Here is a 14,522-nt window from a genome sequence, read left to right as displayed (position 1 = left end):
AGCTGATGGTGGGTTAAGTGCAAGCCTCCCGATGATCGCGGAGAAGGTAAAGTGAAAAAAAAGTTTCACTTACCTTCTCCACAGCCAGGGGGGAAAGCGGGGCTCAGGAGACCCGCGAATCGCAGATCTTAGGCACTATAAACACACGCGCGTCAAGACACACGTGCGCACGCCGGGGACGTGCACGCGCTCAGTATAAAGGGCTGAGCCATGCCCCCCATGTTAGATTTTATCTCAGCGCGATGGAGGACACAGTGTCTGTGTCTGCCACAGACACGCTGCTGGTATCCCCATCTATCAGCAAAAGAGGTAGGCAGTCCACCAGGCATAACCTGGATGAGGCTACTACTACTTCTTCCTCAGAGGAAGAAATTACTTTCAAAAGAAGAAAATTAATGAACCCTGTCAGGTCGGAGGACAGCAGGGACAGCTCTGAAGAGGGGGAGATTAGTCAGGCTGCAGAGACTCCTTCCGCTCCTGCATATTCTCACAGAGTGGTAAGAAAATGCTCATATAAAAAGAAACATACTGACCGTGTTTCTTCAAGAGATGCCTGTCCAGGCAAAAACATCTCTTTCCCAGGTATTGTCCATGGCTGGAATACCTCTAAGGTCCACAGCTGACCTCTCTCTCCTGCCCATGGTCGGCACATATTTCCTGCCTCAGACCGGCAGGTCACACCACAGCGTGCTCATAAGGGGGCTAGTCACCATCGCACACCACCCCTGACTCACTCACATAGGGATGCTAGCTACCTTCCAGTAGATTGGGAGTCAGAGAAGGTAACTAGGACTAGCACGTCCTCTCGCAGAGGTGAGTATAGTGACTTACAAATGGCCCGGGTAGCATTAGATGGTAGAATGCCCCCATCCAAAATTCATTCTTCTCACTGGGCCCTGAGCAAGCGGTCCCAGGTATACAATTTTGCTCAGCTAGCCTTTAGACTGGCTCTCATTAAAGAGGACGAAATGGTTCTCTGCAACCATACTGGCATCCCTGACATTCCCACTCTGTTTGCCCCAGAAGGGATCCAGCCCTTTTGTCACTCATTGGGGAGAAGGCCCAGAGTGATTCTATAGATAAACTATTTAGGAAAATTCAGCTTAAAGTTGCGGATGCGGCTGGTCCTCTGTTACTTGTCCTAGACAAAGCAGAAAAAGATGGAGTCTCAGGGGGCTCCCTAGATTCCCAGGTAGCTTCCAAGATGGCCCTTTTAAAAGCTATAAGCAGGACTACCCTAATGATTGGCCAGACTTTTGATTTAATTTCAAATTCCTGTAGAACTCGCTGGCTGACTAGTGCAGGTCTGACTAACCTAGCCTCCAGGCCACTAGACGTTCCTAACTTAACATATGCTGACCTGTTTGGCCCTGACTTCATAGATGAAGGAAAAGTCTGCTATGAGGCCCGTAAGTCATTTGCAGACCTGAAGGGCCCCAAGCCTTCCAAGTGGCCCTTTCCCTTTCGTCAGGAGGGTCATTCTTTAGGAGCCAGCAGTTCGACCTGTGACCAGCAGGGTGCCCCCAGAGCTCCCAGAGGAGGATTCTCCTGGACACAGATTGTGAGAGGCACCGGATCCAGCAATGCATACTCCTCCAGGAAAAACAGAAGATACAGTAAGTCAGTTGCCTTCACTTCCTCCTCCTCGTCTTTCCCAAACAATAGTTTCCTGGAGGCAGATCACCACAGACAGGTGGTTGCTAAGGATTGTGGAGAAAGGTTTGTCCCTTCCACTTTTCAATTTTCCACATCAGGTATATCCCTGCTCAAAAAAAGCCAGTCCGTTATTAAAGGGTGTCCTAACACTTGTCCTACAGCAGGGCAAAATAGAATTGGCAGAAACTGTACTTCCAGGAGAGGCTGGATCAGTCACCTATTCCCTGTCAAAAAACAGAAAGGTTCATACAGGCTAGTTTTAAATGTCAAAACCCTAAACCAATATATAAAACCTCGATCTTTCCATATGGAGGGCTTAGCGGATGTACCCTTCCTACTCGCCAAGAACAATTTCTGTATCAAAATAGACCTCAAAGAGGCCTTTCACACAATTCAAATGCATCCATGTCACAGGAGACTCTTAAGATTCCTATGGAACGGCGTCCTTTATCAGTGGACAGTAATGGTTTTCGGGCTATCCAATGCCCCTTACACATTCACACGCCTTATGAAGGCAGTAGTTACACACCTCTGTCAGATGGGAGTCCACTGTATAATTTACCTGGACGATCTCCTGGTGGCCCACTTGGACAAGGACTCCCTTTTACTCCACAGGAACCTTATACTGTCGCTCCTACGGAATCTGGGGTTTACCATAAATCTCAACAAATCCATGTTAATCCCTTCACAGGCAATCATATTTCTGGTATTCTTAATAGAAACCCCTTCTTTATCAATAGCATTTCCCCCAGACAAGTGGAGGGATATTCAAAACTTTGTGTCTTAAACCCTCGAACACCAATTCTTAATGAGGGATTTAGCCAAAGTTATTGGCAAAATGAAAGCCTTAGATCCAGGGTTTCTCCATGCTCCCCTAGTATGCAGGCACTCTCAGAACCTCCTCTCAACTCTCCTTTGACAGGGTTGGGATTGGACGGACAAAATCCTCCTAGATCCCAGAGTTCGCAGAGAGATCCGCAGCTGGACAGCCCTTCACCTACCCTCTCCCAGACTTCTGCTTCCTCCTCCACCAGACATAGTCATCACATCAGATGCATCTCTTTCAGGCTGGGGAGTGTATACAAAACACAAAGCAGTAAGGGCAGGGAGGTTGGCTCAAGAATCAACAGCTCATATCAATCTCTTGGAATTGAGGGCTGCCAGGTTAGCTCTTTCTGCACTGGTCCCACCGAATTCCCGGGGGATATCTGTCCAGCTCTGCCTGGACAACAGGACCACAGTTTCTTATCTCAACAGAATGGGAGGTACTCGATCCCTGATTGTCTGCCAAGAGGCATAGACATCTGGAACTGGGTGGTGGAGCGAGCCATACTCCTATGCGCAATATACGTTCCAGGAGAGCTAAACGAGTTAGCCAATTCCTTATCCAGGAAAAAACTCACACTGGATCGGGCAACTCTGAAACTGGAGGTGTTTCTCAACATTGTAAAGACCTTTGGACAACGACAGGTGGACCTGTTTGCAACTCCATCAGACACTCAGGTTCCAACCTTCGTCTCCAGAATCTGGACTGAAGGGCCATGCACATGGATGCAATGTCCTTCCCATGGACAGACCTTCCTTTTCCTTATGCCTTTCCCCCTTTGGCCATGCTACTGAAGGTCCTTCACAAGATCAAAGTGGACAAGATATTGCAACTCATTCTAGCATATCCCGTCTGGCCCTCCAGAGTTTGGTTTCCTTTGATCACCCCTCTCCGCAAAGTTCCCAAACTTCCCCTAGGCATGTCCAGAGACTGCTTCCAGGGGACTCCAGACCTCCTACAGGAGCTTCCCCATTGCATGTGGATAGAGACATTACTCGGTTGTTGATCGCTACTAACCTCTTCACTTCATCTATGGCCTTGATAAATGCATCTCTTAGACCCAGAACAAGGTCCAGATACCAATCCATAATTGATGAGTTTAAGTCCTGGCGGGCTGCTCAGGCTCTGCCCTCCATCTCTCTTTCCTAACCTAACTTAGCACTAGATTTCCTAGCTACTAAGTTTGAGTCATGCCTCGCTTCTGCTACAATATGTTCATATGGCTCAGCACTGGCTCTTCTTATTCTAGGCCTCACAGAAAATAAACTATACCTTAGACTACTTCAGGGTATTTTCTTGTCCAGGCCTCCATGTCCACGTTACTCTACCACCTGGGACATTAATCCCTTTTTGAATTTTCTTGCCACTATTCCTTCTAAGGCTGACATCAATAACCTTTCAAAAAAGCTAACTTCACTCCTACCACTGGCATTTGCAGCCAGAGGAGCAGAACTCTCCTTAATACACACATCCGAACTGTGGATGACAACCACTCCACTGGGTTTCCATATTGTTTTGAGTGGACACACAAAGACCAATTCCATTCAGTAACCTCTGGTGGAGTTTGATCTACTTAGAAACCAGTCAGACCCGGATCTTTGCATAGTCGACTGCTTATCTACCTACCTAACACTCACAGCCCAATTGAGAGACAACATTTCTAACCTCTTTATCACTTGCCATAAACCCTTTCATCACGCCAGACTTTCCACAATCAGGGGTTGGATAGTTTCTGCTATGCAGAGTTCAGGAATAGACACCTCCAACTTCAAGGGTCAATCCCTTCGTGGGGCTGCCATCACATCGGCAGGGGCTAGGGGCTTGCCATTACAGTCCATAATGCAATCTGCTCGTTGGTCTTCCATGAATACCTTCGTTACACACTATGGGAGGCCTTCCAATATGCAAAGGATAGAATTCCTTAGAGCAACCACCAGGAATGTGGTAGTCTACCCACCAGCTGTTGCTAGGTGGCAAACCTCCCGATAAACAAACACTAGTTTACCTGGAATCTATGATCTGCAAACTCTCTTTGTTCTAAAGAATAGGATTGCCACCTAGCAACAGCTCCCACCCAACCCACCCTATACCTTGCTAGGTCTGCTGGCTTTAAGCTCTAATGTCAGTTATCTGACCTCTCCTTTACTTTCAGGCACTCCAAAGGTCCAGAAGAAGCAGTAGCAGTCACAGCTACCTAAGATCAGAAGTAGTTTCATCTTTATCTTCTACACTCACCACAAGTTCGCAGGATTTTAAGACTATGTTCCAGTTTCAAGGCAATATAGGAGATCGTTCTTCCTCCATTCCCAGTTTCCTTCCAGATTACTTTATATTACAGTTTGCTGATTTTTAGTAAACATATTTTTTCTGCATCAACATAGTCTCCTGTATCCTTTGATCTTAGGTTACAGGAATTAGGGTAATTTTACCCTTCCCTACTTCTCTCTGGTTCTAGTCGGGATTGCCATCTGTAAGCTTCCATAAAATCTAACATGGGGGGGCGTGGCTCAGTTCTTTATACTGAGCATGCAAAAGTGCCCAGCATGGGCGCGTGTGACCGGCGTTCACGCGTGCATCATGACGTCCGTGCGCTTATAGCATCTAGGACCCATGATTTGCAGGTCTCCTGAGCCCCGCTTTCCCCCCTGGCTGTGGTGAAGGTAAGTGAAAGTTTTTTTTCAACCTTCTCCGTGATCATCGGGAGGCTTGCAACTATCCCACCAACAGCTGTTGCTAGGTGGCAATCCTATTCCCTAGAACAAAGAGAGTTTACAGGTCATAGATTCCTGCAAACTAGTGTGGCTTCTCTCCTGTATGAATCATCTGATGTATAACAAGTTGTTGCTTGGTGATAAAACACTTGGTACATTCAGAGCAATCAAACAGCTTTTCTCCAGTATGAATCCTCTGATGTCTAACAAGTAGTTGCTTGTTGATAAAACTCTTGCTGCACTCAGAACATGTAAATGGTTTCTCTCCTGTGTGACTCCTCTGATGTATTATAAGATATCATTTATGTGTAAAGCTTTTGTCACACTGAGAGCAAAGATGTGCTTTCTTTCCTATGAGACTCATTATGTATTAGATGAGAAATTAATTAGCTTTAAATGTTTTTCTATTCAGAAAATGATAGTAGCATTAGCAAATCCTCCAGTAGAAAAAAAAATATGTTTCTTTTGCTTGATCAGAGAAAAATGTTACTTCTCACAATGTCTTCTAATATTCCTAGTGCAGATTCTGCTCCGTATTTGTTCAATAAGGAAAAATTTTAATTATTAAAAGCATTATTAAAATTATTAAAAGCATAAAACTAGGTTACATAAATTTTTAGATTTATAGTGTTATATTATATCAGGAACAATATATATATATATATATATATATATATATTGTTAAATAAACTAACAAATATGACCCAGTCATTTAAAATTGTTTTAAAATTGTAATATGATATTAAATTGCAATATCCTAATTTCCAGTCAGATGTGCAGCACAGAGACATCTACGCTCCTGCAGGAGATAAATGCTTGATATAAAATACACAGTCTATTATTGTTTCAATAAAAATACTGTAATCCTCATACTGTGACCATAGAATGTGCAGATTATACACCCCCTGCACTGACCATAAATGGGTAACACATGCTACCGATCCTGTCACACCTACTGTCATCTGATGCACCAGGATGCCACCATTATCTCTGCACACACCATGGGAATGGGGATAATGTCACCATCTCACAGTCACACTGCTCAGTGTGATGTGTGCAGAGGAATCAGTGATCATTGTCATATGAGATAAGCAGGTTTTCAAAAGGTAAATAAGAATATTTGTGTTATAGACATGGGCAGGTTTGGTGTAAGGGCCTAGGGTACATCACATAAGGTGGAGAAAACTATGGTAAACAAACTTGACTTAAAAGTTTGTATTAAAAACCAAATATGCATGTGCACAGCAGCATATGTGCGATTGTCTAAGACTGTGGGGCAGATTTAATTTGACACAATATTTAGCCCTTTAATACAGATGCTGCCTAAGGTGAGTAAAGATATATCTGCGTTAAGGTGCCCATCCACTTGCCAATAATATTGAGATATTACACAATTACGACACTGTAATAGTGCAATCATTTAGTTATCAGCTGCAAATCAAGCATTTAAATGTCTAAAACGAAAAGCGAGGTGAGCACCCGCTGGTTGTTTCTGACATCTATTATCACCCGAACAAGCCGGTCAACCGGACGACGTCGTCAGTTTGCCCATGTTCGGGGATGATTTATGTGCATAAACTGAACATCTGAACATTCAGTGTCTACACTTCAACCCTAAGGAGATGTCGGCACAATTACAATGTCATAATAATGCCATCATCCCCGAATCTACAAGTGGATGTTCATCACATAAATGCACCCTCTGTAGTTTAAACCCACAGATTCAAACACTTATTACTGAGTCTATGGGTTACCACATGCTACCTCTGGGCTTCTCACACTGGGAAATAGACAATTAATCATGGGAATAACTACCATAGGTGCAGGAGGTACAACTGTTATAGGGCCCAGAGTTGAGGGGGCCATCATTCTTGTCAAAGTTAAAAGTGTTATTTACTTGTTTCACCAGTGGGTGGTACATAGGGGCCCTTACACACTTTTGCTATGGAGCCTTTAAATACCTAGTTATGCCCCTGCATCTAAATGAATAGCTCTATACATTAAACTCAGAGCTTTATCCACATGGAAAACATTGTGGGTAATTGAATATACCTATTAGCGTACCCAAACTATATATAACAGTAAAAAAAAAATATATAGAAACCTTATATACTGGGCAAAATGTAATATACTTTGTTGGATCTTCCACCGAAATATCACTTTATATATACTAACCTTATGCACACAGTAATATGTAAGATACTATGATGGAGCTGTCACCTGTATCCCTCTTTATATATACTAACCTGATGTACAGAGTAATATGTAAGATACTATGGCCTTATTCAATTTGAGCCGAGTCGCGTTAACTTAATGTGGCCCGGACTTAACGCAGACTTCGCCTGTTTTGTAGGCGTTAAAGTATCGCATGCGTGCACACTTTACCCGATAATCAATTTGAAAGTACGCGTAAACGGCACCTGGCGATACTGTAACAAGCGGAAAGTACTGTCATTTTTGGGGAAATCAGCCTGTTACTCCACAAATGATGCTCTGACATGGGGGTTCACTATTGTACCCCCGATTTGGCTTGCTGAAGGTATTTGGTGTTTTTAAATGGGCTCAATAGCTGCTAAATTGTGTTTTTCTATACCAGTGTCAAAGCCGGATAATTGGCTGAGACAGGATCGGTTTAAAATTAGATCTGCGCGACGCCATTTTGCGAATGGCAATGAGACGCCATTTTGCGACTGGCTGCTCAGCGCCATTTTAGTGAAACTTGCCATTATAAGTACATACGGCGATGCTATTATTAGCATCATGCAATCGCATATCTCATCATACCCCATATACACATTAAATCCGCACAGTTGCGCTGTTAACACGACGCACATTAGCGAATGCATAATACCCCGCATGCGAACATTGTTTATTAGCTTCATGTGTATGCATCTGCCCCAAGTTAAAAGTCCTCACTACATAAATACAGAAGCGCCCTTTTTCCCAAACCCCTCATACTTACACACTGCACACTTACATAAAAGGTTCCATAGTTTCAAAGTGTAATATTCAAGGTTTATTCATTTATTACTAATGTTGTGAAATAAAGACTATTTGGTATCTAATGTTTAGTACATGATAAGCAGATCATGTTTGGTGTTGTACTGATCTACTGTGTCTCAACAGATTTCTGGTATCATCGTTGAGAAGATCACAACATGCATCTGCAAGTTATGGATTATGAAGATATTAGGTGATAGAAATGTACTATGTATGTTAGTATTTCCCTTTAGATTAGCATACCAAGAGTGGGAAGACCAAGGAACTGTTGAATACTACTCCAATGAGATTGTGTTTGCCTGTTTGCATTTTGTACAGAGGCTAAGAGTCACAGTTTCCTGCCTGAGGCTCTACACAACACAATAAGGTTTGGGATGCCATTGTATAGGAAACAGCCTCACAGGTGAGGGGGGGAGGAGTATGGCATTCACACTGGGGACACTCCCAGAGAAAATAGGCTGAGAACACACATGCTGGCAGACACTTGGAGCAGGGAACTGAGAGAGAGAGGTCTTCCTCTCACAAGACAACCAAAAATGGGACTTTGTACCCCTGGAATATGGCTAAGTATATTGTTGTTAACTGTACAGAAGTTAGTCTATTTGGGTCTCTGTAGCTAGTTGTGTGTAAATCTGTAAATGTAGCTTATAAAGATTGTATGTAACAAGTTTGTAGTTAAAGGAGTTCATAAGTCTGTGATAGCATACAGTGGATGATATAGTATGATCTAGCCTGTAAGATCAGCATGCAGGAAAAGGATTGATTATGGAGTTTTTTGTAGTATGTGAAACAGATCTATGGTATTTGTAATGATTGGTGCTGGTTGATATAATTGTTTGAGATCCGCTGGCGAGCTGTGTTAGGGCCTGGAACCAAGTACTTGATTCATTGGTATGGTGAATTACTAGTAGTGTGATCATGGCTATAAGACTGGCATAGGTTTGGTGTTATTTCAGTGTTATGATAGAATTGTGTACTGTGAGTACTGGTATTTTGGCTACTATATGATAATTATTATCTGAATAAGTTTGTATAGTATCATGAATGTAATCCTAGGCTGGTATCAGTGTTATATCATGGAAGTTTAATTAATAACAGCTTTGAATGGTATAAGTAATAACCATGTGTAAGATAGAGACTGCAGTTTTGTTAAAGATGGCTGCCAGCAAGTGGGTTAGACAATGGCATTACATGTGATACTCCCCTTCCCCCATTGAAACATGTGCTTGATTCATGGAAGTTGTGAATTAATAGTCTTGTGTTTATAGTTATAATTCTACTCAGTTTTGTTGTTGTATAGTACAAATAGGTTGTTGTAGTTATTATAATTGTGATATTTAATGGATATATGATTTACAGAGTTACAACATAATGTGAGTTTTCTTACTTTCAAAATGGAGTGTATTATGTGAGTTTTCAAAATGGAGTTTGTCTAGAGACCATGCGGTTTGGACAATAGGGCATGTGTCATTCACAACCCCCCACACACACACACACCCTCATCAGCCATCTTGGACATGTGCTCTCAGCAGACATCTCTCTCTCTCATTGTATTTTGAAGTTTAATCACTGCTTTATGTATATCAACTGTACCTAGTCATTGTATACATTTATTTGCGCTTATTGTATTTAGATCACAGCATGTAACTATCTGTACTTTTCTTGAATAATAACTTTTGTGCATTGGACCACAAGGGCCAAAGTCTGAGAGCATTTATTGGGGTGTGCGACTGGTCATAGCGCTACTTAGCGCCATCAATGTTTAGAGTTTTATAGGCAGGATTGTAGTAAGGGTTAATCAGGATATAACACCAGATGCAGAATAATATGTAGGAGTATTTTTTTTTGACACAGATTACCTTTGGGGGACTGTCTGAAGGCTGCACGGGGGTTCCCAAAACATTGCACCCCAAAACCCCAATTCTGCACTTTTTAATGCCTGCCATTCGTAGGCGATACTTTACCGCATATTACATTGCATTGACTTAACGCCTAGGCGGAAAGTATTTCAAATAGAATACAGGGGAAAAATAAAACAGGCGATAATTACATCATCGGCGGTAAATTACCGCGAATCCGGACTTAACGCCTCAAATTGAATATGGCCTTAAGTTGGAGCTGTCACCTAGATACCTCTTTATATATACTAACCTGATGTAGAGAGTAATATGTAAGATACTATGAAGGAGCTGCTACCTAGAAACCCCTTTATATAAACTGACCTGATGCACAGAGTAATATGTAAGATACTATGAAGGAGCTGTCACCTAGATATCCCTTTATATATATACTAAACTGATGCACAGAGTAATATGTAAGATACTATGATGGAGTTGCTACCTAGATGCCCCTTTATATATACTAACCTGACGCACAGAGTAATATGTAAGATACTATGATGGAGCTGCCACCTAGATACCCCTTTATATATACTGACCTGATGCACAGAGTAACATGTAAGATACTATGAAGTAGCTGCCACCTAGATACCCCTTTATATATACTAACCTGATGTACAGAGTAATATGTAAGATACTATGATGGAGCTGCCACCTAGATACCCCTTTGTATATACTAACCTGACAAACAGAATAATATGTAAAATACTATGAAGGAGCTGCTACCTAGAAACCCCTTTATATAAACTGACCTGATGCACAGAGTAATATGTAAGATACTATGAAGGAGCTGCCACCTAGATATCCCTTTATATATATACTAAACTGATGCACAGAGTAATATGTAAGATACTATGATGGAGCTGCTACCTAGATGCCCCTTTATATATACTAACCTGACAAACAGAGTAATATGTAAGTTACTATGATGGAGCTGCCACCTAGATACCCCTTTATATATACTAACCTGACAAACAGAGTAATATGTAAGATACTATGATGGAGCTGCCACCTAGATACCCCTTTATATATATATACTAACCTGATGCACAGAGTAATATGTAATATACTATGATGAAGCTGCCACCTAGATACCCCTTTATATATACTAACCTGATGCACAGAGTAATATGTAATATACTATGATGAAGCTGCCACCTAGATACCACTTTATATATACTAACCTGATGTACAGAGTAATATGTAAGATACTATGATGAAGCTGCCACCTAGATACCCTTTATATATACTAACCTGATGCACAGAGTAATATGTAATATACTATGATGAAGCTGCCACCTAGATACCCTTTATATATACTAACCTGATGCACAGAGTAATATGTAATATACTATGATGAAGCTGCCACCTAGATACCTTTTATATATACTAACCTGATGTACAGAGTAATATGTAAGATACTATGAAGTAGCTGCCACCTAGATACCCCTTTATATATACTGACCTGATGCACAGAGTAACATGTAAGATACTATGAAGTAGCTGCCACCTAGATACCCCTTTATATATACTAACCTGATGTACAGAGTAATATGTAAGATACTATGATGGAGCTGCCACCTAGATACCCCTTTATATATACTAACCTGATGCACAGAGTAATATGTAATATACTATGATGAAGCTGCCACCTAGATACCCTTTATATATACTAACCTGATGCACAGAGTAATATGTAATATACTATGATGAAGCTGCCACCTAGATACCTTTTATATATACTAACCTGATGTACAGAGTAATATGTAAGATACTATGAAGTAGCTGCCACCTAGATACCCCTTTATATATACTGACCTGATGCACAGAGTAACATGTAAGATACTATGAAGTAGCTGCCACCTAGATACCCCTTTATATATACTAACCTGATGTACAGAGTAATATGTAAGATACTATGATGGAGCTGCCACCTAGATACCCCTTTATATATACTAACCTGATGCACAGAGTAATATGTAAGATACTATGATGGAGCTGCCACCTAGATACCCCTTTATATATATATACTAACCTGATGCACAGAGTAATATGTAATATACTATGATGGAACTGCCACCTAGATGCCCCTTTATATATACTAACCTGATGCACAGAGTAATATGTAAGATACTATGATGGAGCTGGCACATAGATACCCATTTATATATATATACTAACCTGATGCACAGAGTAATATGTAAGATACTATGATGGAGCTGCCACCTAGATACCCCTTTATATATACTAACCTGATGCACAGAGTAATATGCAAGATACTATGATGGAGCTGCCACTTAGATACCCCTTTATATATATATACTAACCTGATGCACAGAGTAATATGTAAGATACTATGATGGAGCTGCCACCTAGATACCCCTTTATATATACTAACCTGATGTACAGAGTAATATGTAAGATACTATGATGGATCTGCCTCCTAGATACCCCTTTATATATACTAACCTGAAGCACAAACTAATATATTAGATACAATGAAGGAGCTTCACCTGAATATCCCTTTATATATACTAACCTGATGCACAGAGTAATATGTAATATACTATTAAGTAGCTAATACCTTTATAAGCTTATAAACTTTAGATTGCTAGCTTGCAGGCAGGGCCCTCTTTCCTTTATGTCTGTCTGTTACAACCCAGTCTGGTTCTATTAATGTTATTTCCATTTGTAAAGCACAATGGAATATGCTGCGCTATATAAGAAACTGTTAATAATAAATAATAGTTATATAACACTTTATATATAGCAACCAGATGCACAGAGTAATATGTAAAATATTATTACATTTTAAGTATACTAATAAAAAAAGAAAACATTGTAATAATTTTGGATACAATTATAAAGATTATCTAGAATTGTTAGCAACATAAAACCACTGTATTGGTAGGAAGCAATGAGATGTATAGATTGATAGATAAAAATTATCTCACATAAAGACAAAAGAAAAGGAGACATAAATTACATACTGTGGATTATATTGTTGACAGAGAATATATAGATACAGTATACATAATGGATACAATAAATCTGATAGAGAGCATATAGTTTTATTACATAGATGATCCCTAAATTTTAGTGACTTACAAAAAGTAATTTATGCAAAGTCTGTGTATGTATCAATATATTCTTATGTATAATATAATTACCTTATTTTGGAGATTCTTTCGTCTGTTTTTTTCTTATTTCTTTCTCCTTCTAGCTCCAACCAGTAACTAAACCAGCAGCTCCTCCATCAGCTATCAGTAGCCTGATACAGCCTATTTATAGTCATTCCTCCCCCATCTCTCTCCATAGTTCCCATGATGACCAGTCAGAATTCTTACACTGAGAGGTGACATATAAACACATCAGTTTCCCATTCCTAGCTCCTTGTCTTGTAAATGAGGTGTAAATATTCCTAAAGTCACTTGCTACAATGGGAAATGCTAAGTACATGTTGGCAGGTGTAACACCTTGCATTCTAATTAGATCATAGGAGCCTAAGGCCTCCTGTTATGTCACAGCGCTTGCAAGCTGGTTGATGGCCGGGCAGTGCACATGCGTGAGCCCTGGAGTGAGCCAGAAATCACTCGTTCCAGCGCTCGCATCCAAAAAGGGGTGGCTGTCGATAATGATTGACAGCTCACCCCGTTTGGTAAGCGGGCCGGAGGGGGGTGGCTGGCCAAATGTTGGCGTTCCCAAGGAATGCCTGCCATTTGGGGGCAGCCCTACTGACATCACGAGTGATGTCAGTAGTGAGCTTCCGGCTCTATTACAGCTGGAAGCTCACTGGGGGCTTGCGACAGATGAGACCCTACCACAAGGTTAGCTTAGCGAGTGGCCAGGAGGCTGGCTCCTTAAAAAAAAAAAGACGCCCTGATTCAGAGCAAGCACTCTGAAAGAGCGTCCGGCTCTGAATCAGGCCCAGAGTTTCAGCAGAAAGAACTGTTCTATATATCAGTAGGAACCTCACATGATTCATTGTACATAATAACACACACACACGCACACCATGATGACGATGCATTAAAGTGGCATCAAAATGTTACCATTAATGTCTTGCTTCTGTGATTTACTATATTGAGACCTGAGTGCCACCACCACTGATATTGTATGTCTTGGGACCACTGATTAGGATCATCTACAGACGGCACCAGGGATGTTGATATGCTTGCACAAAGAGAGAAGCTACAAGTGCACAACTCCAACACTACCGATTATATATAAATAATACATTTTGCAATAAATAAATTGAGGGTTTCAGCATAATTATGGCCTACCCTTCACATCCAGGTAACCTCTGGAGGGTACATCCCTAACATAATAGGGTTAAAATCTCAAACGCAGGACACCTCCAAAACAGTCCAGCTGAGCCACCCCAGGGCATCGCTATAGTGAGAAAGGTGAAGTGTAAAGGAGTGTTAGATA

The 14,522-nt window shown here is 41.2% G+C and overlaps 3 pseudogenes; 2 read left to right on the top strand and 1 right to left on the bottom strand.

Annotated features, from left to right (window-relative positions):
• The window catches only part of LOC148522640 (uncharacterized), an 808,266-nt pseudogene that overhangs the window by 514,756 nt on the left and 278,988 nt on the right, over positions 1 to 14,522 (top strand).
• LOC148522643 (uncharacterized) overlaps positions 1 to 14,522 on the bottom strand; it is a 42,072-nt pseudogene that overhangs the window by 16,902 nt on the left and 10,648 nt on the right.
• LOC148522644 (uncharacterized) lies at positions 243 to 4,835 on the top strand (annotated as a pseudogene).

This window comes from Taudactylus pleione, unplaced genomic scaffold, assembly GCF_031769625.1.
Source record: "Taudactylus pleione unplaced genomic scaffold, aTauple2 ptg000145l, whole genome shotgun sequence".
NCBI lineage: Eukaryota > Metazoa > Chordata > Amphibia > Anura > Myobatrachidae > Taudactylus > Taudactylus pleione.
Note: the sequence above shows the minus strand (reverse complement) of the source record. Positions and strands in the feature narration are given on the sequence as shown.